Raw genomic sequence first — 6,288 nt, 5'->3', positions numbered from 1 at the left:
TAGAATGACAGGTCTTTTGGTGTCAAGAGACCCGATTTCTTAGAGAATTTTTTTGTGGTTTAAAAAAAAAAAAAAAAAACTACACACAAAACACAAAAAACCCCCAAAAAAACTTTCTGCTGTGATGTTCTCCTAACTTAGAGTGTGTCATTATGCCACCAGAGTGGAAAAGGCAGTCCTGATTCTTCAATAGTATCAGGTCAGTAGATGCCTATACAGACTTGCTGGGAGTGTCTAAAGGAGTACAGGGTTCAGGTAGCAGGAATGGAGTCACATGTATATTGATTGTAGTACATGGAAAAATTTCAAGCAATTACTAGCTCAACTGTGAACAATTTTATAAGTATGGATACTTCCACTATACATAGCACTTTCCCACTGCTGTAAACTGTGAATCTAGAAAAAAAATTCCCCACAAGTCCTTCCTCTTTGAAAAGTTGTTTGTTTCTATGGTCCTTAAAGGCAGGGCTGTCTTTTGATTAATTGTTGTCCTTTGAATCATAGGATGTTGTACAAGAAATCTTTTTGGACAAACTAGTTCTTTTAGAAGATGAGAAAATGCAAATGATCAAACTGTGGAGTTGTGCATGTTACTGCAGGCAAATATTGAATACGTGGGGGCCCAAGGGCCCTGCCCCCTTGGGAAGAGGGCTGTCACCTGAAATGTGGAAAATTTTCCACATGTCCATCATCTTAGCCGGCAAAAATAAGAGATGCTTATGACTGCAGAAGAAGAAAATGCTACACCCTTTGGAGAGAGACTCAAGATTATTCCAACACCTCCAGATTTATTACAACCCCGCTGGCAGTTTATTGCCATTTTTGCTTGTGCCCACAATTGTTTAAGAAAACAGGGCCTGATATCTATAGGAAGTTTGAGAGTGAGGGTGGAGTTCTGCATATTTGGTGTTAATCACTGTTTTAAGAGACATTTCACACAGCAGGGTTACTCGGTTTTCACCCATGCACTGTGAGCTATAGCCTGGGGTTTGTAGTTGGGAAATCTCAAGAGGAGTTTGAGCTAATATAGGAAAGTTTGCACTATATAATGTTTTTACTACATAAAGTTTGCACAGAAACACGGTAGTTATAGGCAAACAAAAAGCACTCTCAAGAAGAACTTGTGACAGTAGGTGGAAACTGTGAGACCCTCCAATGGTACATAGTAGAGCTCAGGCTATATATTCTTTTAGATCTTCAGCTTGTGTTTATTAGATGCTGTTGTGTTTGTTTGGTTTTTTTTCTAGGCTGTTGCCAATTAATCAGTCATCTTTTTTTTTTTTTTTTTATTTGAAGATACAAGCTCATAATAAAACTGAAATGGAAGAGTTGTTTTTCTACACACAGCTCTTACCTCATTAGTAGTCTATTTTGCATCAAGCTTACTTAAAGTTTGTAATTATTGTGTTAGCTTGTAATCACTTTTTCCTTCTTCCCTGCAAATGAATATAATGGTTAGATCAATGTAGTTCAGCATGTGGTTGTGGTAGATTAAAAGTGAAAAGGCTAGTTATATAGTTTATGTTGCCTTGAGTTGGGGGCAGAAAGAAGACAAATACCATAAGGCACATGGGAGAAACGAAAGAAAACAAGACAATTTACAGGTTTCGCATTAGAAAGGGTCACGGGTAGGGTCCTACAGGAGGGCTGTGATCTCCTTAAGGCCCCTTCCCCCATGCTAAGCCAGTCCAAGGGCACCCTCCAATTCTCGCCCGCCATATCTTTGATGTTTATATAAATTTGGGAGGCTGCCTTACACCCTCTTGGACACGGTTCATTGGGACCTCTGTCCCCGTGGTTTCCCGGGCTCTCCGTGGGTCTCACTGGATGATGGGCGCTTCCCGGGCACCCTAGCCTCCAACCGCCCCTTATACCACGCCCCAAGCCTTGCAGTTGGACTAGACGTTGTTCGGTCTCTTGTTCTACTCTCACGCCCCTCTCTCCGGGGCCTTCTCTGTACTGCCGCCCCCTCTCCGGGGGTCTCCGTGCCCACTCTGGGCCTTCTCTGTAAAGCTGCCCCTCTCTTGGGCCTTCTCTGTAAAGCCACCCCTCCCCTGGGGACTTCTGTGCCTACTCTGGGACTTCTCGGTCAAGCCGCCTGTCTCTCGGGCTCACCGCACTGCTACGCTCTTCTCCGGGGCTCACCACGCCCGCACTGGGGCTTCTCAGTAGTACCCCCTCTCTGGGGCTGGGGTCTATACACCTCATATGCCACACCCTTACTAGCACTGGGGCCCCCACACCACTGTGGGTTCCCTATGAGGCCTCCTCCAACCCCTAATAGCCTCACTCAAACCACCAGTGTAACAACAAAGCAAAAACACAAACTCAAGCCTCCTGGCTACAACTTAAACATAAGCCACCTAGCTATAACAACATTGCTTGGACATCTTAGAGCTTTCCACCCTTTACTCAGCTGAAGCTGTACCTGCAGTCAGGCTGCTTCTCACATCTTTGCTTTGGGAGCTCCTGCCTCTCTGGCTGCTGACAGGGAACTGCTAGCTTAGCCTCAGCCCCTGGGCTTTATGAGGGCCAGGCCCTGCCCCTTCCAGTCAGCTGACCTCCTGGTTGCCCCAGGCAACCCACAGCTGTGCTCCTTATTCCCTGCCAGGGCTCTTTCCCCGGCAGTTTCCCCTCTCTAGGAGCAGGGCACCAAGGTGCCCTGCGACAGAAAGAAACCTTAAATTGATTCCTAATTGAATCGCTGTAGCCAGGGGCTGAATTGAGGGAATGAGCTTCATCCTTTCAAGTGCTGCCCCCAACGTTCTTGATGCACCAAAATAACATGTTACTTACCGTTGATTGTGTGCATCTTCACTGTAATAGTTCTCTCTGCTTTCCTCCAGAGAAAGAAAAAAATGTTTTGACCTCCAAAAACATCAGTTGACCTCTGTCCCATTTCTACTGTGAACTGAAATAGTTGTTAACACCCAATTCTGAAGCCTAGAGATGATTATTTAAAAATTGCATCGGTAAATTGGAGAAGTTCAAACTTCTCTCTTAGCTGGCATTTCAGGTTGTGTGCAGACTCAGGAAAGTGATGTTGCATCAAATTAGAGTGGTGAGAATTTACAAATATTAGTGCTAGAAACATTTCTTTTTCAAAGAATCCTTTGGATCTGGGGCACAAGATTGTAGCTTGCAAAACCTATTAGTTAACACAACTGCTATGAGCCAATCCAGTTTGACAACCTGCATGTAAACAAGAATTGAAAGGGACAAGAGTGAGGCTGACACTCTTCAAAAAGTGGGTGGTGTTGGTTTGTAAAAAGTTAAATTGAGGACAGCTGGGAATGTGCCAACTAACTGCCTCCCATTCAGTGTCTCGTAATGACAGGGTTCCTATGGAGACTTTGAATAGAGTTCAAGCTACAATTCTTAACAGCATTAGAAAGTATAATTAGCTTTCTATTGGGATGAATATTTCTGGGTGCAAATAAAACTGCTGATATAGATGAATAAAATCCATGTGCCAATTGTGGTAAAGCTGGGCCTGTGTACATATGAGGGACAGAAAGAGAATATTCTCTCCCCCTATAAAAAGCTGTATAAATTAAGAACATTGGCTGTCCACCCAAAGTTCACCAGGCAGCACAGTTGATCTTCTACCATACAATCACCAAATAAACACAGAAAACAATGACAAATGGCAGCAGTCCAAACTTTAGGGGAACACAGGAATGCTGAATGATCAGTAGTTAATAGTTCTGGATTAACTACTGATCCGAGTTAGATTGTCTTTCAAATATATCTTAACAGCTAGATAGGCATCTTTTTAATATTTTGAGTATCTGTTATCACTCTTAAGAAGTAAATGTAATGCTCAAATTAGGATGTTAGATAAAAGTATATTTTTTTAAAAAATGGTGTTTTTGCTAGCAGAAGGGCTTGATAATGCCAATGGTTGAGCAAGTAACTTTTGAAGTCCTATAGAAGTCACTGGAACTCCTCATTTCAGTAGTAACCTTCTTGCTTAAGTTTCTTCAAGGATAGATTCAAAGTATGCCTTAGTTCAGGGGTAGGCAACATTTTTCGTCCAGAGTGCCAAAAACCCCCACAATGTCTACCTTGGAAGGTGCTGGCATGCCAGAAAAACAAAATGAGGACAGGGGGTTACGTGGCAGGACGCACTGCATATTAGTATATTTAATAATCATAAATGTTGCCTTTGTTGTGTGTTCCTTTTTTTGTTAAGCATGTTGCAATGAGAGAGAGGCACCACAACCCCACCCCTGCTGTCTGCTCTGAGGTGCATGTGCAGTCACAGCCAGCATGGAGCTGATGCTGGGGCTGTGGAGCCCAGCACAGCTGGCAGCCTGTCCGCTGTATGCTGCAGCTGCCCACAGCCCAGGCTGGCTACAAACAGCTGTGCTGGACTCCAGGGCCCAGACATCAGCTCTGTGCCAGCAGCAGGGGAGAGACCAGGGTTGTGCTAGCTCAGGCCCCTCCCTCATCATCCACTCAGAGGCACGCATGCACCTGCCAGTATGGAGCTGATGCCAGAGCCTGGAGCAGCTGTTTGCAGCCTCCAGGCTGCAGCCAGCCCTGGCTTTGAGTAGCTGCTGCTAAGGACGGAGCCCAGGGTGCTGCAGCAGGGCTTGCAACCTCCCACCCACCTGCTGGGACCAGCCCCTCAGGCTCCATGGCTGGCAGCAGCTACCCAGAGCCAGGGCTGGTGGTGGCATGCCAAGCAAAATGGCCTCATGTGCCATGCTCACACGCATGCCGGGGGTTGCTGACCCCTACCTTAGTAACTTACAACTGAAAGGAAAAGCTGAGTTTGAGGTATTCATTTGTTCCCTTTTGTGCATGTGCACACTATAACCTGAAAAGTTAAATTTTCTTCTGTACCCCATTTCAAAATAGTGCATTCACCATTAACTAATAGTGATCATGTAGCTAAAGATCAATGCTATTTTCTGGAGTTGTGGACTAATGAGAATGTTGGTACAGTATACTAAATGGAATAAAATGGATTATAGCATCTTTGCTGGATATCTGCATATTACAGATATTAAAATTGACAGATATTCTAAGCATGTCAGGAGATCAGGAAATCAAGATATACTTTGGATTAGAATAGCATCAAAAGTAGCTAAAAAATCATAATGAGACACTAGAAAAACTGAACAAATCTCTGCATAATTGACATAATCCTTACCCAAGTTTGCAGCACAAGAGTTATCTTACTTTTATAGGATGGGTTATTTTGAAGAAAAACAGGCTTTCAATTCACTTGTTCAATTAGTGCGGTAAAGCAAAATCATTACAGGAAAAGAGTTTGATTGAAAATTTTAGAAGACAAGTGTGACAACCATATGGGGCATTGAGTTTTTCTTTCTTGTTTAATTAATTTCGGTATGTACTCTGTATAAATTCTCACAAGCATAAACTCTGAAGCTTGTAGATGATTTTAAGTGAATATGTGAGATAATTAGATATTTATAAATAGTATATAGTACTTTTTTTCTTATAAGAGACCATTAATGAGAGAGAGAGAGAGAGGAAGCACAGAAAATAATTATATTTTATATGTTACAGTAATGCAATTACTACTGATACTTCACTGGCAGAGGTACAAAAGCATTTCTGTTGGGCTTCCCATAAAGTTCAGTAAACCCATTTCTGCCAATAAGCTGCTACAGCACTTTGGCTCTGATCCAGCAATTGGAATCTACCCACACAAAGTCAGTTTCAGAAGTAGGATGTGACAAGGGGCTATCCCCAGGCCTGTCCAATGTTGGCCTGACCCTCTGTTTCTGGGCTAACCACCCACCTTTCACCTGCTATGCATTGATGGAACAATAATTATGATGTTCCTCAGGTGGGAGGCTGCCCATTTCCTACCCTGACACCAGGGGTTGCTATCAACTGCTCCAAACCTGCCCTCCACTGTGGCCCATGCCTCACAGATGGTATGTAGAGACTAGCATTTAATTCTGATTTGGCCTTGATCTTGCTGCAGCCCTGTCTCTGTGCCCTCTCCAATGCTAGGGCTCTACACCATAGTGTGTCCCCTGAGGCCTCCTCCTCCCCCATAGCCTCAGTTCAGTCTACCAGCTAAAATAACAACATAAATATGAGCCCCTGGGCTATAACATAATACAAGTCACACTCTGCTTCTTTAAAAATCCCAAACTGCTCCTTGAGTATTAAGTGCCTCCCAGCCCTCAGTACCTTGTAGACTCCTGGAGCCTCATTAGCCCTGTAGACAATCTATCCAGCAGCCACAGTATTCCTGGGTAGCTCTTCCCTGCAGGAGCGCCTTCCTCTGGTAGCTTGCTAGAG

Source organism: Alligator sinensis, unplaced genomic scaffold, assembly GCF_000455745.1.
Source record: "Alligator sinensis unplaced genomic scaffold, ASM45574v1 scaffold696_2, whole genome shotgun sequence".
NCBI classification, from domain to species: Eukaryota; Metazoa; Chordata; order Crocodylia; family Alligatoridae; genus Alligator; species Alligator sinensis.
Note: the sequence above shows the minus strand (reverse complement) of the source record.